Source organism: Monodelphis domestica, chromosome 5 (assembly GCF_027887165.1).
Source record: "Monodelphis domestica isolate mMonDom1 chromosome 5, mMonDom1.pri, whole genome shotgun sequence".
Taxonomy (NCBI): domain Eukaryota; kingdom Metazoa; phylum Chordata; class Mammalia; order Didelphimorphia; family Didelphidae; genus Monodelphis; species Monodelphis domestica.
In genome coordinates this window covers 85,633,711-85,660,200 of record NC_077231.1, presented here as the reverse complement: position 1 = coordinate 85,660,200, position 26,490 = coordinate 85,633,711, and the positions used below count along the sequence as shown (strand labels likewise).

The window sequence follows — 26,490 nt, the reverse complement described above, 5'->3', positions numbered from 1 at the left end:
CTTTTGCTAAACAATGGAAAGGGCTTTGACCTATGCTTAAGCATAGAACAGGAAGTTCTTTGAGTCATGATTGATTTTAGAATTGATACAATAGAGATACTTGGAATGACAGAACCAGGTCTTGGAAACTACAATCTCCCTACTCAGAGTAACAGGATTTAGGAAGGGCTGCAGCAAAGATCAAGATTTAATTATTTGAGAATATGACCTTCAACAGACATGTGCAAAGGGGAGAGACCTCTGGGCAGTCCTGGGTTAAGCTAGACCCACCATTGGCACAGGGGAGACATCAACAGTGATTGGTAGATGTGAGAACTGAGGGGAGGTTGATGCTCTGAAGAAGTGGATGCTCTGAAGGAGGTTGATGCTCTGAAGGAGGTCTGAGAGGAGAGAGGTCCTGGAGGGAAAGCTCCTAGAGAGGTCTTGAAGGAGGCTGTGGAAGGAGAACTCAGGAGGAGTCAGGAGGAGAATTCTCTGGAAACATTTCTTGAAAGGAGGCTCTCTTGAAGGTGGAGCCTGAGGTTGGCATGAGAAGCCTTGCCTAGAGAGATCTTGGGTGAGTGATAAAACCAACTGACTGATTTATCTCTTAGGACTGAGGTCTAGGCCTTATTGGCTTGAGACCTTTCATTCTTATTCCTTTCTTACTTTCTCTCTTTTTCTATTGATTAATCAGTGTATTATAAATTAAATTTCTCTATGAAACACAGTTGGCTTGGGCATATTCATAAATTGGGAATATATTCCCTGGCAACCATCTTATATTTATATAAAACCAAGACACAGTAGAAAACATATTTCAGCGGTCATAATTGTTATATATTTCCCTTGCTCCCAAACATTTTAATTATCACATTTTATGGCTCCCACTCTCTTATCTACAACTATTTAATGCTCAAAAATATTTTAAATCTAACATCTCTCTCTCTCTCTCTCTCTCTCTCTCTCTCTCTCTCTCTCTCTCTCTCTCTCTCTCTCTCTCTCACTCTCACTCTCTCTCTCTCTCAAACCCTTACCTTCTGTCTTGGATTCAATACTGATCTTTGGTTCTAAGGCAGAAGAGTGGTTCCAGTTAGGCAATGAGGATCAAGTGACTTGTTCAAGGTCACATAGCTGGGAAGTGTCTGAGGCCAGATTTAAAACTAGGACCTCCAATCTCTAGGCCTGGCTCTCAATTCACTGAGTCACCCAGCTGTCTCCAGGATTTATTTTTAAAATACAGTACTTGCTTGGAGTTTTGAAAAACCTAATAAAGAGGTCCTAAAACTGTATGGATTTTTTTTAAAAAGTGATATTGTCATCAGGTCATCACCCTAGACTAGAGATATCAAATTCACAGCCCACTGGTCATATGGAACCCATAAAACTCTCTAATGTAGCTCTAAACAGATTAAAATGAAATTGGAAAAAGTATAATAAAATAAATAAGATAACAAATATAATGTTTCTTTGTAGCTCTCTAAATCAATGTACACCTACAGGGTTCTGTTTCCATCTGAGTCTCACTCCTGTGTATAGATAGATGCCTTAAACAGAAAGATGCAATAGAATTTGAGAACAAAGGATCATACCCACAGCTAGGAGCCATGAAAATATTATGACAGGGAAATTTTAAGTAGCCATGCACATCTGGATGCTCTTATTAAAGCAGAATAGTCAATGCATTCTTGACTTGCACTAGTGATAATTTAAAGTTCCAATGGCTAGTAGAACTGGAGACAAACTCATATGATGGAACTGATTCTCAGCAATATGGAGGAATGGGTTGTTGACAGAAATAATGGGGACTTAGGAACCATTCTGTCTTGGAATGTCTGGTGGAGAAGAGGAAAGCTGGTTATAGTCTACAATGTACCCTAGATTTTAAGAGAACAGATTTTAAAGGGTACAATATCATGGCCTAATCTTCTACTGATTAGAAGATGTGAAAAATTCTTGATAATGAATTCAGTGTTGCAAAAATTACAGAGAACAAATGTGGTTATAAGGAAGAGATAGCAGGACATTTGGAGGGATTCATTACTGCGGAACTTTACAAATGATGTCAGATTACTTTCAATGTATTGATTGATTTTGTTGAATGTTTTAATTTTTTCTTTTTTTAAGATTTGCTGTAAGGGATAGCTTTTACAGACAGAAAGAGAAAGAATCCAAGAGGAAAATATAGGTGACATAAAAACAAAACCACACAAATGTATTAAATATATATTAAAATAAATGAAATGTGGAGGCAAGAAAAACTCCCCAATCCACTTAGATTTTCCAAAGATGTTATCAAAAAGTGGAAGCAAGGATAGAGAAAAGAGAATAAATAAAAAATTGTTGCAGATATTCTGAGAATAATGTCAGGAGAGCTGATTCTGGACAGGAAAGCCAGGAACAACAATTTCTTTTAGACTTCTCCAACATGATCTTGAAATTCTGAATGGGGTAAATGGAATAATAGGTATTGGAGAGGAGGAAGAGGGGCTCAAGTTCTATCTTGCTCCTGTTGTCTTTGCCAAAGGGAATGATTTTTAGGCTGGGAAGTATAGCACAAAATAATTAATAGGGAGATAACAACCAAGATAATGAGAAATAGCTGCCCTTTATATATTCAACTCACACGTTCTAGATGTACTATACATGAGGCTGGGATTCTTAACTTGGGATCCCCATATTTTTTATATATTTTAACATCCATATTCCAATATGAATGGCTTTCTCTGTAATCCTACATATTTTATTTTATGTATTTAAGAATATTATTTAGAGATGATGTCCACAGGCTTCATCAGACTGCCCAAAGGAGCCATGAATGACACATAAAAAGTTAAGAACTCCTTCCCCAGAGTAGTGAGAAAATCAGCAGATATGATAGCTGATATTTAAGAGATTGTCGAAAACAGGACTGCCATCTCCCTGATCCCCTACCCAATAATTTTTTGGGAAGTGAATGGAATCTGTACACACTTTTGGCCAGTGAACTTCACTATAATGCTCACCAAAGATCGGGGTGATTTGTGAATATCTATAAAAGAAATCATTGATCACAACAGATAAGTATGGCTTCATCAAGAATAGATAATACCAGACTAACATAATTTTTTTAGAAAGGAATATAACACTGGTAGATACCAATCAAGGAGATACTGTAGATTTTACATGGATTCTAGCAAAGCATTTGGCAAAATCACTAATGCTATTCTAATGGAAAAGATGGATCAATAGAGGCAAGGTGAGGCTTCTGGTCAAGATGGCGGCTTAGAGAAAGCTAAAGTTCAGATCTCCGGAAACCCTTTCCTACCGAACTCAAACTATATGCTCCTAGGACACTGAAATTCAAAACGAACAATAGCATAGACCCTGGGCATCCTCCTCCTGGACCTGGACCTGGATCAAAAGGTATGACCCACCCCAAAAGCCAGAACACGAGATCACTCAGATCTAAGGGACAGGCAGAAGGAAGGTCCCAGGACCCATTCCTCCAACCCAGAGCACTGAGTCCGAGGCAGCAGAGGGAACTTCAGAACCTCAGGGCCAGCTATCCTGAAGGCCGCTTCCTGAAAACAACCTGACCCAGTCGTGGGAGCACCCAGACAGCAGGGAAACAGAGAGAGACAGGAGGAGCCTGTAACCCCCTGACCAGATCCTTCCATCTGAGTCTCACCTAAGGTCCCTGCCTCAGGGCATACTCAGTCTGAGGTTAATCCTATCACCAGACCTCAGAGCTCCAGGAAGCCAGGGCCCCTCCCCCCTCAGAGAACAGGGTCCTCTGAAACAACAGTAACCCTCAGGGCTGGCAAAAGGGCCTCGGGAGCCAGCTATTCTGAAAGCCACATTCTGAAAACAACCTGACCCAGTCAAGGGGGCACCAGGACAGCAGGGAAACAGAAAGAGATGGGGGAGCCTGCAGCCCCCTGGCTGGATCCTTCCATCCAAGTCTCAAGGTCCCTGCCTCAAAGCATACTCAGTTCAACCCAAAGAAAATTAATCTTATCGGGAGCCCTCAGAGCTCTGGGAAGTCATGGCCCCTCCCCCCTCAGAGTGCTGGCTCTCCTGACCAGCTAAGGCAGAGAAACAAACACCCCGAGGAAAGGGCCGAGCCAGGCTCAGAGCATGGAAATAAGGCAACAGAGAAGCATAGGGAGGGAACTGAGGAGGGTAGTAACAGGGAAACACCAACAATTCCTGGATTCCCTGGGAAGACAGAACAACAACTGCATAGAACGGACCTCTGAACACTAGACAGAGATAAGAAAAGCTAGTCCTCCCCACTCAGATAGAGATGGCAAACTCCACAGAAGCACAAAAGCCCCCATATTCCAAGAAAAACAAGAAGAAGGGGGTGACTTTGGACACATTTTATGGAGCAAAAATAAAAAATACAGAGGAGATAGAAGAGGAAACACAAGCAAATGCGCCGAAAACTTCCAAAGGAAATGGAAACTCTCCACAAACCCATGAAGAATTTGAATCAGAAAGGATCAAAAAGATGGAAGCCTTCTGGGAGGAAAAGTGGGAAATAATGCAAAAGAAATTCACGCATCTACAAAACCAGTTTGACCAAACTGAAAGGGAAAACCAGGCTTTAAAAGTCAGAATTAGGCAACTCGAAGACAACGAGCGGGTAAAAGCAAGAATCAATAAAGCAAAGCCAAAAGATCAAGAAATTAGAAGGGAACATAAAATATCTCACTGACAAGGTGACAGACTTGGAAAATAGAGGGAGAAGAGACAATTTAAGAATAATTGGACCTCCAGAAAAGCCAGAAATAAACAACAAACTTGACATCATAATACAAGATATAATCAAAGAAAATTGCCAAGAGATTCTAGAACAAGGGGGCAATATAGTCACTGACAGAGCTCACAGAACACCCTCTACACTAAATCCCCAAAAGACACTCCCAGGAATGTAATTGCCAAATTTCAAAGCTTTCAAACAAAAGAAAAAATCCTACAAGAAGCCAGAAAAAGACAATTTAGATATAAAGTAATGCCAATCAGGGTCACACAAGACCTTGCAAGTTCCACTCTGAATGATCATGAGGCATGGAACATGATTTTCAGAAAGGCAAGAGAGCTGGGTCTTCAACCAAGAATCAGCTATCCAGCAAAACTGACTATATACTTCCAAGGGAAGGTATGGGCTGGGCATTCAACAAAATAGAAGATTTCCAAGTTTTTGAAAAGAAAAGACCAGAGCTCTGTGGAAAGTTCGATATCGAAAAACAAAGAGCATGGAATACCTGAAAAGGAAAATATGAAGGAAAGGGAAAAGGAGAAAAATGTTATCTTTTTCTTTTACCCAAACTCTCTTCTATAAGGACTACATTTATATCAATCTATGTATACTAATATGTGGGGAAAATGTAATGTGTAAATAGGGGGAAAAGAAAGACCAAATAGAATAATCTTTCTCACACAAAGATTTACACAGGAAGGGGAAGGGAAGAAAACTCCTATAAGAAGGAGAGGAAGAGAGTTTTTACTTAAACCTTACTCTCAGGGAAATCAACTCTGAGAGGGAAGAACATCCAGATCCATTGGGATTGTGAATTCTATCTTACCCTACAAGGGAAGGGAGAAGGGAAAACCAATGGGGGAGTGGGGAGGGAACACAAAAAAGGGAGGAAAGAAGAGGGGTGAGGGGGAGGGAAGAAAAAGGGAGGGACTAGAAAGGGAAACATATCAAGGGAGGGGACAAGGGGGACTGATTTAAAGTAAATCACTGGACTAAAAGGTAGAGCTAAAGAAGAAAGGTTAGAATTAGGGAAGGATATCAAAATTTCAGGGAGTCCACCAGTGACAGTCATAACTTTGAACGTGAAAGGGATGAACTCACCCATAAAACATAGACGAATAGCAGAATGGATTAGAATTCAAAACCCTACCATATGTTGTCTTCAAGAAACACACATGAGGTGGGTTGACACCCACAAGGTTAGAATTAAAGGATGGAGTAAGACCTTCTGGGCCTCAACTGACAGAAAGAAGGCAGGAGTTGCAATCATGATAACTGATGAAGCCAACTCAAAAATAGACCTGATCAAAAGGGATAGAGAAGGTAATTATATTTTGTTAAAAAGGACTTTAGATAATGAGGAAATATCACTAACCAACATGTATGCACCAAACAATATAGCACCCAAATTTTTAATGGAGAAACTAGGAGAATTGAAGGAAGAAATAGACAGTAAAACCATATTAGTGGGAGACTTAAACCAACCATTATCAAATTTAGATAAATCAAATCAAAAAATAAATAAGAAAGAGGTAAAAGAAGTGAATGAAATCTTAGAAAAATTAGAATTAATAGACATATGGAGAAAAATAAATAGGGATTAAAAAGGAATACACCTTCTTCTCAGCACCACATGGCACATTCACAAAGATTTACCATATACTAGGTCACAGAAACATGGAATACAAATGCAGAAAAGCAGAAATAATAAATGCAGCCTTTCCAGATCACAAGGCAATAAAAATAATGATCAGTATGGTACATGGAAAACCAAATCAAAAACTAATTGGAAATTAAACAATATGATACTCCAAAATCATTTAGTTAGAGAAGAAATCATAGAAACAATAATTTCACTGAGGAAAATGACAATGGCAAGACAGCCTTTCAAACCTTTTGGGATGCAGCCAAAGCAGTAATCAGAGGTAAATTCATATCCCTGAGTGCATATATTAACAAACTAGGGAGAGCAGAGATCAATCAATTGGAAATGCAAATAAAAAAACTCAAAAGCGATCAAATTAAAACCCCCCAGCAGAAAACCAAACTAGAAATCCTAAAAATTAAGGGAGAAATGAATAAAATCGAAAGTGATAGAACTATTGATTTAATAAATAAGACAAGAAGCTGGTACTTTGAAAAAACAAACAAAATAGACAAAGTACTGGTCAATCTATTTAAAAAAAGGAAAGAAGAAAAGCAAATTAACAACATCAAAGATGAAAAAGGGAATATCACCTCCATTGAAGAGGAAATTAAGGCAATCATTAAAAATTACTTTGCCCATGGGTTCGAATCAAGACATATATGACACCCAGTGGAATCACGCATCAGCTACTGGGGGTGGGGGGGGGGGTAGGAAAAGAAAATGATATTTGTCTATAATGAATAATGCTTGGAAATGATCAAATAAAATATTATAAAATTAAAAAAAATTACTTTGCCCAATTATATGGCAATCAATACACCAATTTAGGGGATATGGATGAATATATACAAAAATACAAACTACCTAGACTAACAGAAGAAGAAATAGAATTCTTAAATAATCCCATATCAGAAAATGAAATCCAACAGGCCATCAAAGAACTTCCTAAGAAAAAATCCCTAGGGCCTGATGGATTCACCAGTGAACTCTTTCAAGCATTCAGAGAACAGTTAATCCCAATACTATACAAACTATTTGACATAATAAGCAAAGAGGGAGTTCCACCAAACTCCTTTTATGACACAACCATGGTACTGATTCCAAAACCAGGCAGGTCAAAAACAGAGAAAGAAAACTATAGACCAATCACCCTAATAAATATAGATGCAAAAATTTTAAATAGGATACTAGCAAAAAGACTCCAGCAAGTGATCAGAAGGGTCATCCACCATGATCAAGTAGGATTTATCCCAGGGATGCAGGGCTGGTTCAATATTAGGAAAACCATCCACATAATTGACCACATCAACAAGCAAACCGACAAGAATCACATGATTATCTCAATAGACTCAGAAAAACCTTTGATAAAATACAACACCCATTCCTATTAAAAACACTAGAAAGCATAGGAATAGAAGGGTTGTTCCTAAAAATAATAAACAGTATATATCTAAAACCATCAGCTAATATCATCTGCAATGGGGATAAACTAGATGCATTCCCAATAAGATCAGGAGTGAAACAAGGATGCCCATTATCACCGCTACTATTTGACATTGTACTAGAAACACTAGCTGTAGCAATTAGAGAAGAAAAAGAAATTGAAGGCATCAAAATAGGCAAGGAGGAGACCAAGTTATCACTCTTTGCAGATGACATGATGGTCTACTTAAAGAATCCTAGAGATTCAACCAAAAACCTAATTGAAATAATCAACAACTTTAGCAAAGTTGCAGGATACAAAATAAACCCACATAAGTCATCAGCTTTTCTATATATCTCCAACACAGCTCAGCAGCAAAAACTTGAAAGAGAAATCCCATTCAAAATCACCTTAGACAAAATAAAATACCTAGGAATCTATCTCCGGAGACAAACACAGGAACTATATGAACACAACTACAAAACACTCTCCACAGAACTAAAACTAGACTTGAACAATTGGAAAAACATTAACTGCTCATGGATAGGACAAGCCAATATAATAAAAATGACCATCCTACCCAAACTTATTTATCTATTTAGTGCCATACCCATGGAACTCCCAAAATATTTCTTTACTGATTCAGAAAAAACCATAACAAAGTTCATTTGGAATAACAAAAGATCAAGGATATCCAGGGAAATAATGGAAAAAAAAAACACAAATGAGGGGGGCCTTGCAGTCCCAGACCTCAAACTATATTACAAAGCAGCAGTCATCAAAACAATTTGGTACTGGATAAGAGACAGAAAGGAGGATCAGTGGAATAGACTGGGGGCAAGAGACCTCAGCAAGACTGTATACGATAAACCCAAAGATCCCAGCTTTTGGGACAAAAATCTACTATTCGATAAAAACTGCTGGGAAAATTGGAAGACAGTGTGGGAGAGATTAGGAATTGATCAACACCTCACACCCTACACCAAGATAAATTCAAAATGGGTGAATGACTTAAACATAAAGAAGGAAACCATAAGTAAATTGGGTAAACACAGAATAGTATACATGTCAGACCTTTGGGAGGCAAAAGACTTTAAAACCAAGCAAGACATAGAAAGAATCACAAAATGTAAAATAAATAATTTTGACTACATCAAATTAAAAAGCTTTTGTACAAACAAAACCAATGTAACTAAAATCAGAAGGGAAACAACAAATTGGGAAAAAATCTTCATAAAAACCTCTGAAAAGGTTTACTCAAATTTATAAAGAGCTAAATCTATTGTACAAAAATCCCAGCCATTCTCCAATTGACAAATGGGCAAGGGACATGAACAGGCAGTTTTCAGATAAAGAAATCAAAACTATTAATAAGCACATTAAGAAATGTTCTAAATTTCTTATAATCAGAGAGATGCAAATCAAAACCACTCTGAGGTATCACCTCACACCTAGCAGATTGGCTAACATGACAGTAAAGGAAAGTAATGAATGCTAGAGGGGATGTGGCAAAGTAGGGACATTAATTCATTGCTGGTGGAGTTGTGAATTGATCCAACCATTCTGGAGGGCAATTTGGAACTATGCCCAAAGGAAGATAAAAGAATATCTATCCTTTGACCCAGCCATAGCACTGCTGGGTTTGTACCCCAAAGAGATAATGGACAAAAAGACTTGTACAAACATACTGATAGCTGCGCTCTTTGTGGTGGCCAAAAATTGGAAAACGAGGGGATGCCCATCAATTGGGGAATGGCTGAACAAATTGTGGTATATGTTGGTGATGGAATACTATTGTGCGAAAAGGAATAATAAAGTGGAGGAATTCCATGGAGACTGGAACAACCTCCAGGAAGTGATGCAGAGAGAGAGGAACAGAACCAGGAGAACATTGTAAACAGAGACTAATACACTGTGGTATAATCAAACGTAATGGACTTCTCCATTAGTAGGGGTGTAATGTCCCTGAACAATCTGCAGGGATCTAGGAGAAAAAACACTATTCATAAGCAGAGGACAAACTGAGGGAGTAGAAACACCGAGGAAAAGCAACTGCCTGACTACAGCGGTTGAGGGGACATGACAGAGGAGAGACTCTAAACGAACACTCTAATGCAAATACTAACAACATGACAATGGGTTCGAATCAAGAACACATGTGATACCCAGTGGAATCACGTGTCAGCTATGGGTGGTGGGGGGGAAGGAAAATAAAATGATCTTTGTCTTTAATGAATAATGCTTGGAAATGATCAAATAACATATTATTTTTTAAAAAAAGGAGGCAAGGCAATAATGCAGTTTAAATGGCTTCAAAATTTGTCAAATGGAAAGACTCAAAGATAATAGTAGCAGGTATTTATAGAGAGCTTTGGGGTTTGCAAAATGTTTTAATACAGAAACTTTGGAACTTAGGAACTATAATTATCTCTATTTTACAAATGAAGAAACTGAAGCAAAAAAAGATTAAGTGACTTGCTGAGATCATACAGCTAGTATGTCTGAGGCAGGGTCTGAACTCGGGTCTTCTTGACTCGAGGTCCAATTTTCTAAAAACTACCACCTAGCTGCCTCACATGAATATTCATAAATGGTTTGATGTCATTTTGGAAGATCTCCAATGGAAGCCTCCAGGGACCTGTATTTGTCTCTTTGCTCTTTAACATGTTTCTAAATGATGTATGTGAAGGAATAGATGTTGCGCTTTCAAATCTGCAAATGATACAAAACTGGGAGGGATAGTTAAAATAGTAGATGCAGAATCAGAATCAAAAAAGACTTCAAAAGGCTAGAATACTGGGCTAAATCTATTAGGATTACATTTTAAGAAAGATGGAAAAATGTAAAGACTTAGAATCAATGGTCAGGCCCACAGGTATAATATGTGGGAAGGGTGGCTTCATAGCAACTAAGCTGAAAAAAGATGATATGTGGGTTTTAGTGGACTACAAGCTGTGATGATACTAAAAGTTAACATGTTTATTATGGCAACTAAGTGGCAGAGTGGATCGAGTTCCCAGCCTAGAGTCAAGAAAATCTAAGTGTATTGGGGAGTTTTTCTTGCCTCTATATCCTGAATTGGCTTCAGTTTCCTCATCTGTTAAATGAACTAGAGAAGGAAATAACAAACTACTCCAGCATTTTTGCCAAGAAAACCCCAAATTCAGTTATCAAAAGTCAGATACAATTGAAAACACTGAACAACAACAACAAAAATATATGTGTGTGTATTTAAGATATACAAAACCTTACAAAAATTATCTCATTTGGTCTTCACAATAAACCTGGTACTGCTATGATTATTATTATCAGTCCCATTTTACAGATGAGGAAATGGAGGCAGCCAGCAACTTGTGGAGAGGTTTTTTAGCACTAGTTCAGCCTAATTATTCCTGACTCCACCATATCATCGCTTCACTGACTCAACATGAATCAATGGTCTTATCTGGTAACTCCAACAATGAATGCAATCTTAGATGAGACTAAAAGAGGCACAGCACACTGTTTAGGCCTAGAGTGGTGATGGTCATACTGTACTCTGCTATGGACACATCTGGGGTTTTGTTTTCAGTTCTGGATCCTGCATTTCAGCAAGTATCTCAGTAAGGTGAAGGATGTTCAAAGGCAGACAACAAAGATGTGAAAGACCTCAAGACAATACAATTTGAAGAGTAGATGAGGACTGTAAGCTTTAAATTACTCCACCTTACTTAAACCTTACTTTAGGGGAAGATAAAGTTGTAATCCCCTGATTGAACAATGAAGGTACTTAGTTCTCACCTTATAGTGAAGAGAGAATGTTAAGCTAAGTCTATTTTTAGATCTTAATACAAAAAGGTGTTAAGTAACTATAAAGGTTAAAATTATCACAAAAAGGTCAAGTAACTAACAAAAGGTGAACTTAACAAAAAGTGTGAAGCAACTCTAAAGATATAATCTAATCAAAAGAAGGTGAGAACTAAAAGTATGGGCAGTCCTGGAGAAAGCCTTTGATGTGATTGGTAGATGTGAAAATTTAGAGGTGACACAAGAGTGAAAGGTCTATATATTTGGCTCCCTTGCTGTCTCTGGGAGAATCTTGATTGGAAGGACTCTCTTTCCTTTATTGGTGGCAGAGAGTTAGCTGAGAGGAGCCTGCTGAGCCTTTCAGCATCTTAGTGTGGCTACAAGCTATTGTCTGGTTTGATGGGGAGTTTCTGGCTGAGTTTTCCTCCTTTACTTTCCAACTATCCTCTTAGAAGCCTCTAATCTTCTTCAGAAACCTAGAGGCAGGGATTTTTAAATTCCCCCTTGCACAGGCCAGGTGGGAGAAATCCTATATCCCCTTCCATCCCTCTCCTTAATTCCTTCCCTCTATATTAATTAAATTACCATAAAATACCAGACTGACTTATTTGGGATTTCCCCTGGTGACCAATTAAATCTAGATTTTAAGTCACAACTCTTAAATCATCATTACAGGACATGGGGATGGTCCTGAAGAATTGCTTTGAAACACTTGGAGGTGGTAGGAGATATCCTGCTGCCTTTAAGAAATTGAAAAGCTTACCAGTAGGATGGGGGAACTATATTTGTTCTGTGTGGTCCTGAAGGACCAACTCTGAAGTCATGGGATTATAGATTCCAAACAGGAAGGGATCTAAGAGGACATCTAGTCCAACCTCAGAAGAATGAGGAATGCCCAAGGGCCATGAGAATGAGGTTATAATATGTTACTATGAGCCACCTAGCCTATAATAGATCCTTTCCAGAAGGAGAAGGAAATGGTAACAGTTAATTTTGGTTGAAGCCATTAAGTTAAAAGACAAATTTAAACCTCAGAAAACATTTATAATAATGATGTCAACAAAGAAAACTGTCACAGGGTAGAAAAATAGCACAAATTAATGCCAGATCCTAAAAATCTCTTTTCTAATGACTGAATTTGGTTTGAAAATAAGGAGGGGTTTTTAAAGACACAGGATAGAAATTCTCCCAAAATATGCTGGTAACCAAGCCCTCGAAGCATAAACCTGAAGGTTAATTGCTTTGACAAGAATGCTTTAGGTAACTACCTTAATTAGACATTCAACTAGTGATTTCATTTTTAACAATGAAAAACAAAGGTAATACAGCCAATTGTTATTTAAATAATGGCTTTGGAAATAATGAAAACCAAGTGAGGAACAAAGCAGCCAATTAATTTTAATCTTTCCTTAAATGTGTGACAAATGCTAGGCAGGGATTTTTCTGAGTTTTAGTTTCCCATCATGCATAACTTTCCTACTCCAGTTTTGTCTTAAACACATTTGTTAGCAGGAAAAGGGAGAGGAGCAAGTACAGGCAGATTGACAAGTGATATAAAAGGTAACATGCAAATATACAGTTGTCTGGCAAAGGTAATTTGTCATGCTACATTCCTTTGCAGAAGATGGCAAGTTATTTAAATTGCATCTAACAAGAGGCAGCTTGGCAGTTGTGGAAACACAGATAGATAAATCATTTATTAAGTCTTTACTATGCACCAGATACTGTGCTAAGTTTTAGGAATACAAATATAAACTGTAAGGCTGTCTCTGCCCTCGAAGAGTTTACATTCTTTTAAAATTAATTTCAAAAATGATTTGAAAACTAATTGTATTAATATTGCTAATCAGTTTTGAATCTTGAATTTCACATTTAAATTTCAATTAATTTGAATTATTTTCCCAATTCCCAAACTTATAATTCTCAAAGTGGATGATTGTACCAAAAAAGTAGCAGGGAGATAGGCAGGTAATACACAGAAGGAGGATATGGACAAGTATAGAACTTGGACTCTAGAAGCTTGAGTTTGAATTTTGTCTGTCACTTACCAGCTTTGTGACCCAGGAGCCTGAAGTCAGGAAGACTTTTTTCTCTCGATTTAAATCATTCAGACATTTACTAGCTGTGTGACCCGAGGAAAATTATTTCATAGGCAAGACATTTAACCTCTGTCTGACTTGGTTTTCCTAACTGTAAAATGTGGCTAATAATAGCAAGGACTTCATAAGGTTGCTGTGAGGGTCAAATGAAATAACATGAAAAATGCTTTGAAATTTTTAAAGTGCTTTATAAATGGTATATTATTATTATTATTATTATTATTATTATTATTATTATTATATAGAGTACACTGGCCTGAGAATCAGGAAGACCAAAGTTTACATGCGATTTGTACTTCACATCTAATAGTTTCTGGAACATAGGGGGTACATAATAAATGATAACTTAATTGCTGCACAATCCTCCATAAGTGATTTATCTTCTCTGTGTCTCAGGCAATTCTCTAGGAATTTTTTACTCAATCTTAGTTGCATTGAGACCTATTTTCATATAGGCAGTATGCAAAAATATCCTTTTTCATAGATATCCCCAACCTTTTTCCTGTAACTCATGTTAGGGTTTAGCAGTAGATGGAACCAGAAGAAATAACCAGTAGTGGACATTCCACTTTGAAGATGAATTGTGGTAACAGAAAGAGCCTTGCAATTCATCAGAGTGAATGTTAATACATTCATCTGTCTATAAGCATGTTTACTTACTCAGCAATTCCAAAAGTGTTGGCCTCATTTAGCAATATCACAGCAATCTTGAATCTTGATGTCTTGAGCAAATGAAGACTAAGAGAGAGTATAGTCTTCATATTTTATATTTTTATTCAAAGCCTAACACCCACAACTAAGAAGTTGCAAGGTTCTATGAAAAGAAAGAATGCTAGCATCAAAACAACTAGATTCCAAGCCTACCTTTTCCTCTTATTAATCTCATGACCTTGGGCAAGTGCCTTACACTCTCTTAGGCTCTTTCCTCATCTTTAAGATGGGAATAAAAAACAATGGTTCATTACAGGATTGTTTGTGAGGATCAAATGAGTGATGTATAGATCAGTCAAGCCTTCTTTTCCTCCTCTTTTCTTTCCTCTTCATTACTGTTTCATATCCCATCTATCCATGCAATCTTTCTATCTGTCATGATGATTCCTATCTTGGACCAGCATCCTATGAACCAGACCTCCAGAATCCAAGCTCCTAATCTCTGGAAGAAAATAATGGATTCAGTTCTAGAATTTCTGATGGAAGGCTAAGCTGGCTTGTTGGTGATATGGTGATTGCAAACTTGCTTGGTTCTGTTCACAACTAATTATCCAGTCAGATAAGGCTTTTTGACATCTCATCTAGTTAGATGCCATTTGGGCATCTGCCCTGGCAATGCATACCCGTTTCTCCTTTCTTTCCAACCCTTGCTCTGGGCTCAATAATCAAATCAATGGTGGTTGTTCACTTGTTTTTCAGTCATGTCCAACTCTTTGTGACCTCATTCAGGGTTTTCTTGGCAAAGATACTGGAGTGATTTGTCATTTCCTTCTCCAGCTCTTTTGACAGATGAATAACTGAGGAAAACACAAGTTAAGTGACTTGCCCAGGGTCAAAGAATTAGTATCTGAGGCTAGATTTGAATTTAGGAAGATGGTACTTCCTGACTCCAAGCTTGGTACTCAGGTCACTGCATTACTTCTATTTTTAAAAGGGATATGTCTAATTGACTGTTCTATAGAATAAGTAATTATCCCAGTGATTCCCTAGATCAAAACTCCCTTTCCTGACCACGATTCCTCTTTGTGTGTTGTCTCTCTTCATTAGAATACACACAACTTGAAGCCAGGGAAGAAGAGTTGATAATGAGTGTTTTTATTTTTTTTTCTATCCATTCATTATTAGTCTGGGCTTGTTATTTCAGCAGTGTAGTGACCACTAAGCTTAGAAATTCCCTCTACAGATGCATAATTCAACTAATTTGGAATCCCTGAGAGTTGCCTGAAGACAGTAAGAATTAATGAATTTGTCCATGGTGGTACATCTATGTTGTGGAGGCAGGTGCTGAATTTAAGTTTTCCTGATTTGAAGTTTGGTCCTCTATCTGCTACCTCTATTTTTATTATTCCACTAATTAGCATGGCAGTCAGTGTATCTGGATCCTGGGAAAGTTTAAGTATGACAAAATACTCTTATTTTATGAATTACTTGAATAAAGACACAACTGGAATATTTAACAAATTTGCAGATGCCAGAAACTTGGGGCAAAAGGATAATATACTAGATGACAGAATCAGCATACAAAAAAAGCTTTAAAGAAAAGAACATTTATCCAAATCTCATATGGTCAAAATCTAAGATAAATATAAAGTCCAAAAATTAATTTCATGAATAAAAAAGGGGCAAGATATGGCTAGACATCAGTTTATCTGAAAAGTATTTGGATTTTTTGAGGGGGGTGGGAAGAGGAGAATTGTAAGAAATAGATGAGTCAACAGCGTGAAAAAATAGCAAAGAAACTTCATGTATTATTAGGCTACTTGGAAAGGCTAAGGATCCAGGGATAAGGAGGAAATAACCTTGCCATGCCTTTTATTGGTCTGAATCTTCATGGAGCATATTGTGTTTAGTTCTAGGGGCCATATTCTAGGAATGTAATTGATCCTTTAGAAAGGATGAAGGGGAAGACAACTCGGAGTGATGAAAAGCCTTGAGATCAGGCCATTTGAATATTGAGGATGTTTAACCTGGGAAAAAAGATACAAGCTGCCTTCAAGTATTTGAAAGCCTATCATATGGAAGAATAATTAGACAATTCCTGTGATCCTACAGGGAACAAGTTGTGGGAGTGGGGGAGTGATACAAGGAATCAAATTTACATTTTCTTGTCTGAAAAGAATTCCTAACAATTAGAGCTATTTTGAATGTAATGAGCTAATTTAGAAGGAGAGAAGACTATAATCTCAAAAGATCAAGTCAACAAGTATTAATTTAAGTGTCCATTATGTTCTATGCTAAGTCCTGGGCATAGAATGGTTAGCATTTTTCCTTCCCTCAAGGAGCTCACAATCTAAAGGGAGAAGGCAACATGCAAACAACAATGTACAAACCAGACATATGGAGAGAATCTTAGAGGCAAGATATAAGCATCAAGGGAGACTTTAGCTGTGATGTAAAGGAAGTCAGAGGAGCGAGAAAACAGAAGGGAATGGGAAGCATGGGGGATGATGCAGAGAGCTGGGAATTTGTAAGTCTTGTGCAAACCACAGCAAAAAGCCAGTCACTGGATGGTAGAGGCCATGGACAGGGCTGAGGTCTAATAAAGGAACAGGCTGGATGATCACTTGCCAGGTATTCTGAAGAGGTGTTTTTGTTAGGGTCCAAGTTGCAGACCACCCAAGGAGCACATGAAGACAATGCAATTCAAGCAAGGGAAAGCCTTTATTACTAGCACGCTATCACTAGCATGCTAGGGGATAGGTCAGCAAAGGAGTCCCATCCTGCCAAAGTTGGGACTCTACATATATACCTCACAATGTTGCTCAACCTGGATGGTTGTTCCAGCCCTGTAGCACCTCATGGTCAGTTATTTTGCTGAAATGTTGTAACTGGTGTTACAACTGGGCAGTGTATCTGGAGGATGTGTTTATCAGATGTTGGAGGTCCTGTGCCCTTTTTCCTTTACTTCACCTTGAACTTGAATCCACTCTTCCTCACCCCAAGTCCAACACCATCCATCATGCCACACTGCCGATGATGCCTTGATTTTCTCAACTACATTTTTATCTCCCCTAAGTTAACTTGTGTGAATTATTATTACTAATAGCTTTAATTCTTTCCAGAGAATTCTATTAATTCATTATTATTAATTCATAATTATTAAAGTGCCTTCATTATTTCCTAAAGAGAATTTACATAATTCAGGAGAGATTAAGTACTCTGTAAAATTTTAACTGTAGGAACACTACTAAAAAGAGACTGGCTTTCTGAAAGAAAAGTCAAATGAAATAAGTCTTCAGTCCAAAAGTAGGAAGAATGCACTTCTTATGTAAATGGCTATTTTTTCTTGCATTGTCTTTCTGTGCTCCTTGGATGGTCTGCAACTTGGACCCTAACATTTGGGGGCTCGTCTGTATGACCCCCTGAGGACCACCATGACATGGGAAGCTCTTTTTCCAGGTCCCGTGACAATTCTTGAGAGGTGGGCAAAGTGGATCAACTGAGGAAGTGTGAATGGTTGTATGAATGGTTATAGGGGGATTTGGACTCTGGTTGGACAGAAGGCTTAGTGGATGAGAGATCCCATACCCCCGGATTATAGGGGTCGTCCTATGCCAAGCCCCCAGGGTAAAGTCCTAATCCTCACTTGTTTCTGAGTGTGGACCACCAAGTATCCACATTTTCTATTTTCCGTGAGGAACTAGGTCGGGAAAGGTGGGAAGTAACTGCAGTGAGATGGGTGGAGAGAATTGTCCGGCGCCTTGAAATCTCTTCCAGAACATTAGAGGGATTGAGTCCCTCTGCCCCGACATTGTAGTGGGGGCACCAGAGTTCGAGTCTCTGATGGTCCAGGGTTCAAGTGCCTGAGACTTGGGGTTCGAGTCCCTGACAAAGTAAGCCCCATAGTGGATGCACTACGGGCACAGATTAAGTAAAAGGGTACTGTGCACTGCAGGCACAGGACAAGTAAACGGGACACTGGGTCTTTTTAGACACCAGGGAAGGTGGGCTGGAGCCTTGAGCAAGCTCCAACCCCTGAAAGAGAATTCTTCGTTTGTCTTTTTGTCTCTTTGTCTGTCTTGTTCTCTTTGTTATTGAGCCACAGAAAAAATCCTCTGTTTGGCACTCTGCCTAACACTTCTCTGTCTTATTTTCTTCCTCTTCTTTTTTGCCCTTGATCTTTTCCTCCATCCCAGTCATGGACCAGGGGCAGTCAGTCCCCCTGGACTTGGTCCTGAGCCATTATCTGGACTTCAAAGCCCATGCCCATAAATTGGGAGTGACAGCAAGGCAGGGAATATAGTGACTGTTCCCCTACCTCCCCCACCTGCATCTCCACAGGGTAGGTAATTGGGGAGGGGCTCTGCCTGCTCTAGCAGCAAGCTTCCAGGTAGGAGAGAGTCACCTTCAACTCACTTGGGAGTAGATAGTTTTGTCCAGATCCTACAAGAGCATAGTAAAAAAGAGAGTCAGTTTCTGATAAGATCAATTCAAAAAGAGCTAGGGAACAAGAAAGTCAGCTCAGCCAATCAGATGGCTTAGCTCATCACAGCTTCCCTGAGTACGATGAAACTGTTTTAATGAATTTTCTCCCTGCAAATATTTTTTTCTCTTAAGAATGGATCCTAAAAACACCTATTTTTTTCTCTCAAAGCATGCTTGTCTCAGCATTGTATGTTACTGTTTATCTTTGTCTTTGTCACAGTTTCATCTCTATGTAAAAAGGGGAGAGTTGCAAGCTTGAACTTTCCTCACAGAGGACAAAAGCAAATACCTGTTCAATGATATTTCCATCTTTCTTCCTTTGGATGGGCCCCCAAGGGAGTGAAAGAGAGAAAAGCAGAAAAGGGAGATTCTTACTCCACAGTTAGCAATATTCATTTAAAATTAATTCTCAACTTGGGAGGATTGCTAATGATTTTGATATGGTACAAATGTAATGTATTGCAGTTACTGTTTGTCAGTTAAATGTGAAATGTTAGCCAGATTTTATTGAGCAAAAAAAAAAAAAACCTCATGGTTAAAGGTTTGTTTTGTTAAACCTTGCAATGCATAATGGTTTGATTGTCTAAACATGATTGATAGCCAGCCTGACAGAGAGAGGAATGTTTATTCTATAAGGACAAAAATTGTACTGGCTAATTATAGATGCAAAAATCATTCAGAAAAAGTTGTTATGTTGTTGAGAAGAACTTATACTAGAATTTAAAACTGGGAATCTTTCAAATCAGATTTATTTTAATGTATGTGCTGTCAGAACTAGCAGAAAAAAATCATATGACACAAGAAGTTTTTAAAGTGGCTAATCTGTGCATGGGATTTAATAACTGAGCATTTTATAAAAGAGGAAATTTTTAAATGGTGTTGTTTTTGTCTAAGGTTATATGACTTGTTTGTTTTAAAGAAATGTGCACAATGCATAGGAGGGAATTTGTAATCTAGAGATGAACATGTATTCAGATACCAAATGCTGGAAATTAGTAATGCTGAGTGAATGCAAAATATGTATGAATTTGTATTATGAAGAGAATTAAGTTTTACACCTAAGTAGGTTAGGGATATATGATATGTAAACTGTATGTCCTTAACAAGACAAACTTGACCAGCCCTGAAATCAAGAAGGGCTTGTCATGAGGATTAACTACAATTCAGTATAGTACCCTTTCTCTACTTATAATAATGGCAAAGAGGATGAGCCAGAAGAAATAAGAGTAATGGATAGAGTTACTAGTTGATACTATGAATTCTAGTGTGAAATAGACACAACAAATTATAAATTGGAATAATGTTGATGGACTTTAATTAGGAATGTGGTAATGTTTTGAGCTAAAAGAAAACTAAATTGGAGGTTCTATTCTACTTTAGACAGGTTTGAGAGAAGTACAGGTAAATGCTTTGCACCTCAGTTTGGTTACTGGTTACACTGAAACAGTGCTAAAGGACTTAATCAGAGTCATTTGGATGTGTGGAGTTCAAACTGAAATCCATTGAGAGTAAAGTATTATGAAAGGGGTTTTGATGCATTCAACATTTTATAGTAAGCTTACTTGTTAAAGAAGGATGGGACAAGGTTAAAATCTAAATCAAGCCAGGAAGCCTTAGAATAAATTGCTCACAGGTTATTAACCCCTTCCTTGCACACAGGAAGGAGAAAGAAGTGCTTATAATTGTTCCACACTGATACTTAGGGACTGAAATAGGGATCTAAAAAAGTTGACAATCACTGTGTGATATAACTTAAAGATGAGTATATTAATTGTATATTTTGTAGGTTTTAAGGTGCTCCAGCAAATAAATGTTGTCAGTCCTGTCTGACCAGAAAGCTTGTTTGAAGCTGTGGAATCTTAATGCAAATATTCCAGGTCCAGAGTAATAAAATGAGTTGATATGTAATTGATAAGTTACCTCACAAGAGTTCTGGGGATTTGTTGGTTGATATTTTTACATTTTGATCTGTATAAGGATATATGTTGCAAACAGTAGCCAAAGAGTGGGTAGGATGTTAAAAATGGTATATATGTGAAAAATGCTTGCTCAGAATGTTACGATTGTTATGTGAGTTGCTGCTAAAATATGTTTAAGTATTCTTTGTATGTAAACAAAAGCTCATTGTAAACCTGTACCATAGATTTTGTTCAATACTCAGTGGTTACCTCAGTTTACCAATTTGTACTATGAACTGAAATTTATAATGGATGAGCACTATGCCAAAGATAGTGTTTCAATGATGTAATCCTTTAAATCAGAATTCATTTGGGTTACCGATTAGCAAATTGAAATGATACCAATAGTATGTTTGTTTGACTTAATTTAGTCAGAAAAGGTGGGATGGTGTGTTGGATTTGAAATTGGAAGGAAGGGACTTTGATCTAAAGTCCATAAAGCTTTAGTATGTGGGTTTGTAAAGGAAGAATGGAAGCTGTGTTATGCTTTTTAAGCAGAAGGGTTTGCGAAGGAAGAAAGATAAAGAGAGAGAGATAAAGAGAGAGAAGGTGAGAGAACAGATAGATGTTCTGTTCTCATAATTGTATCTTTAACTTAGGGATAATTTCTAGAATTGATGTATGTGGAAAATCACAAATAATTCTGGAATTTCTCTGAAAATTCCTTAGAATTGTCTTAGTTCCTTTAGAAGGCCTAAGGCCAGTATTTGATATAGCCCAGATTTGTATTTACTGTAGAGCTAATGAGTTCAACATTCCTGTTCAGGTTTTGTGACTAAATTGTGATAAATTAATTATTGCTAAAATATGTAAGAATAATTGCTATAATGTAGATTCATAGGCTTTAAGGAATCCTTAGAGAGGGCAAATGGTCAGAAAAGCTTCTTTGAGGGTATGGAAATTTCTTTCTGGACTACTGATAAGCAGAATTTCTCTGAGCTGTAATGGGTGAGATTTGTCCTTTAAGGAAAAAGAAGGTTTCTGGGATCCAATGGCGACAAAATGCTTTAACGAGAGAGAAAATCCTAGGATGGTTAGAGAAGGCAAGCCACGGCTCACCTTGGACTGGACTTTCCTGACCATCTAGGCTGCTAATCCTTGAGTGAAACAATAATGGCAGTGACAGCCTTGCTTGGTACACAAAGGCACTCTTGGTATCTTAAGATGATATTTTCCCTTTTGGGCCTTCTTCCTTCGTGACATTTCCATAATCAGCACATAATACAAATTGGAAAATTAAAGTTTCCATTTCCCCAAACAACATATTAGGTTAATAATTGAACATTCTCAGATTGTTAGGGAACATACTTTGAGAAATAGGTGTTTATTAATTGATGACTTGTATTTGCAGCCCCAGTTGAGGATTGGATCTTGAGCTTGGAAATATAGCTCAAAGCTTTCTTGAATTTCCACCAGAATCTGGGGTAAAAGAATACATCTGTAAAATGCTGTTAATCAAATTTTTATAGATGTTTATAGTTAATGCATACTTTGCTAAAGGATATTTTTTAACAGAAATATCACATACCAGCTATTCAAACAACTCAAGAATCTGATTTCCTAAATGGATCTATTCCTGACAGAAGATGATTTCTGAAGATGGAGTCTGTTGGCTAAGATACCCAAATGCAAATGTGTAATGCCAATTACTGTTATACTAATTTTCTGTTTCTATTTGGTGTTTGCCCCAGTCCTGGTTTCTACACTTCTATCTTAAGAACTGACTCTCCCCCTTGTGACCTGTCTGCCAATTGGGGAAAGCAGTAGCTGGACATTCCACCTACCTAGGACCCAGGCATTCACTGAGGACATGCCCCTAAGGACCCTGCAGCCTTCTCCTCCCTGTTCAAGTTTTGGCTGTTCCCCTGTGGGATAGGTATTTGTATGCATTTGTAACCTTGGCAACCATTCCAGCCTGAAGCCCTGGATATTGCCTATAGTCAATACCTCTCTCTTCTAATGTTAGGAAGGGACAACTCTATGCCCATTTTCATCTCTGAAGAAATTACAGAAGACTGAGACCGTCATCCTTTTTCCTTATATATTAGGAGAGGGGGGAGATGACATGGGCATTGTACCTCCAGAAACTCGGGCTGACTATTGTCAGGGAAATTCCTTTGCTCCCTTACATCATCATGACTCCTAGCAACAGTAAATACCTTCTCCCGCCCGAAGGCACCCAATGGTTGTGCACGTTCTCAGGTTTGACCCCCTGTGTAGCTAAAAACTCCATAGACTCAAAGGTCTTAATTGGAGAGGGTCATATCTTCTATTCCTCCAGCAGGGTGGTCTTTGTGCTGCCCTTTGGGAGGAGTGTTACTTCTACTCAGACCACACAGACATTGTCAGAGGTCAGTAGCAGAGCTCAAAAAGAGTCTAGACTCCAGGGAGAGGGTTTGGGCAATAGGCCAGCTGTGGTACCAGCAGTTATTTCAGTCTTCCCCTTGGCTTACAACTCTTATCTCTACCCTTGTCGGACCCTTAGTCCTTCTCATCCTCCTTCTCACCTTTGGCCCCTGCATTTTGAACTGGTTAGTCCGGTTTGTTAAAGACCGCACTAATACAGTTCAGCTCATGGTTCTCAGACAGCAATATCTACCCATGGCTACAGAAGAGGGTTCCCCATGTGATGAAGCTTTTTCCATGAGGATGATTCCTCATGGTGGTCCCTGAAAAAAGTGGGGAATGAAGTAAAGGAAAAAGGGCACAGGACCTCCCAAATCTGATAAACACATCCTCCAGCTACGCTGCCCAGTTACAACACCAGTTATAACATTTCAGCAAAATAACTGACCATGAGGTGCTCCAGGGCTGGAACAATCATCCAGGTTGAGCAACATTGTGAGGTATATATGTAGGGTCCCAACCATGGCAGGACGGAACTCCTTTGCTGAGCTTTCCCCTAGCATGCTAGTGATAGCGTGCTAGTAATAAAGGCTTTCCCTTGCTTGAATTGCATTGTCTTCATGTGCTCCTTGGTGGTCTGCAACTCAGACCCTAACAAAAGTAGGGCACTTAGTGGTCTGTCCAGCTAGTAGTCTGGAAGCCTTGAGTTTAAATCTCTTATCAGACTTTTACTAGCTGTGTGACCCTGGGCAAGTCTCTTAATTTCTGATTCCTGCAGTTTCCTCAACTGTAAAATAAGGATAATAATAGCATCTACCTCTCAGTGTTGTTGTGAAGATCCAATGAGATATTTGTAAACTGCATAGTATGTTCCTAGCTATATAGTAAGCTCTATATAAATGTTAGCTGCTATTATTATTCAAATCCTGTGTTAGATAGCTACTAGCTATGTAACTAGGGAAGCCAGGTGACATAGTAGATAAAGTGCCAGCCCTTGAATCAGGAAGACTCATCTTCCTGAGTTCAAATCTGACCTCAGACACTTACTAACTTAGTCATTTTGGGCTCCACTTAACTGTTTTCCTCAGTTTTCTCATCTGTAAAATGAGCTGGAGAAGAAAATGATTAACCATTTCAGTATCTTTGTCCCTAAATGGGGTCACATAAATTTGGACACAACCAAAAATAACTGAACTAAAGCTGTGTGACTCTGGGCAAATCATTTAATCTCTCTCCTTAGTTCCCTCATCTCCAAAATAAGGATAATAGTAACTTATTGTGAAGATCAAGTAGATAATAGATACAAAGTTCTTTGTAAAACTTAAAGCATTATTAGAAATGTTGCTATTATTATTGCAATTATCATAGTTTCCCCCTTGAATTTTTATATCCTTTAATTGACCTTGATATTAAGATCCTTTGTTTGCCAGTCTTTGCCAATATCATAATCATCAATTAATACTTTCTTTTAGCTACTTGGAATGGGAAAGAAGGGAGGATTCAGAATAGCTTATCCTTTTTTCATTAGTCTCCAACCACAACAAGGACTCTCTGGAAAAGGACATAGCAATTAGCCATGTGATTGGATGAAGATGGCAGATTTCTGTTATTAATGGGACTGGACCTTGCGGTTTCAAAACTGACTTGCCCCTTGAGACATGATGGCAATCTTAACTGATGACCAGATCTAGAAATGCGCAAGGGACTGCCTTGTGTTCAGCCTTCTGGGGGGAGCTTGGGAGTGTGCTATTGAGACACTGGAGAGAGAGGAATGGTAGTTAAACGTGTAATGCCTAGCCTGAAAATTATGAGAAATTCTTCCAGGCCGGCTGGTCCCTATGTCTTCACTCAGCTTCTTTCTTGATGAACAGAATGACAGCTGCTTCCTTTCTTGATAAGAATACTGTAACAGCTAGTAGCATTGCTCTGATCCTCTTATTTGGTGGTCACATGGGACAAGGAAACTTGGGAGACAAGTTTTAAAAATCTACTCACCAAGCTGGGGTAGAGTAGTGATGGGTTATGTCAAGCACCTGCATTTCTGCTCACATCCTTGCACTATAAAAAGCACAACTACTAATATATTCTGTACTTGCCTTTCTGATATTTTCATTTTTTTTAAAAGGAGAAGAAACATCAGAGAAACATCAGGACTTCATCAGGACAGGTAAGAAGTAACTGATTTCTGAAAAAGGAATCATCAGAACTGAGAGGAAGAGACAGCACCATATTAGGGTGACATGGGCATTGTACCCCCAGAAACTCAGGCAAACTATTATCAGGGAAATTCCTTTGCTACCTTGCATCCTCCTGACTCCCAACCCAAAACATCTAATGACTCCTATAAAGCCTGAAAAGATTGTCTTCTTTTGATCCTCCTTTAGATTTAAGATGGACAGAGAGATGCACCTCCAGGCTACACCTAGATACTATCTGTTGGTATCTTAGACATCTGTCTGTTCCCTAAAGCTGAAGAATCTTTTATGAGAGTCATTCCCTATGTCTCCAAGCCAGATGTCAGATGACCAACCCCTGACCAAATGCCTGAGGGTTTACCACTCTACAGTCACGTCCTCACCATGACACAGCATATGTCTAAGAGTATAAAATCCCCAGAACTGATATCAGCTTTTCTATCCATGCTGTCTTCCCAAGGAGCAGCCTTCCATCTTGCTGTTCCACCTATACTATCATCCTGTCTATTCTCAACATTACTTTCTAAATTAATAAATTTCTCTTTTTATTTTTAAGCTAAGTTTTGAAGTCTTGCATTCTTGCAGAAAGGTATCCCTCCCAAACCCCAGGGGTGCACTTCTTCACCCCCACAGCAAGGGGACATGACATAAAGGAAAGAGAAAAACCAAGGTCCACACCTTGAAAAGAGTCTCTCTTTTCAGTCATCTTTGTCAATTTTCTGATTCACCAGAAAGTTACCTTCAATCAAACTAAATGTAGAAGAGGGAACTAACACATTCACCAAGTTGGAAGAGTGAGTCCTTATGGGTGATGTTGACTGGATTTTTGAGATAATTTTCTATTGAGACTAGAGCAGAATCCCATTGATTTGGAATTGCATGGAAATAAGCTAAAGATATTAATTTGGAAGAGCACAAAGAGGGTACAGGAACAGAGTGGATAGAGAGTTAAAAGCTTTGAGGGAGAGAAGATCTATTTCTGACACATACTAGTATTATCAGCAGTTATCTGTCTTCTTAATGGATAAGGTCATTCTTTAAGACTATACTATAGGATAAGGACAGAAAAGTGGTTCAATGGATTGGGAGACATGCCTAAATAGGAGAACCTGGATTCAAATCTGACCTCAGACATTTCCTAGCTGTGTGAGCCTGGGCAAGTCTCTTATCCCC

At 38.4% G+C, this 26,490-nt stretch overlaps 1 protein-coding gene across 2 annotated transcripts in view; it reads right to left on the bottom strand.

Annotated features, from left to right (window-relative positions):
- Positions 1-26,490, bottom strand: part of ANO4 (anoctamin 4) — a 475,191-nt gene that overhangs the window by 126,429 nt on the left and 322,272 nt on the right. The window lies entirely within an intron of this gene.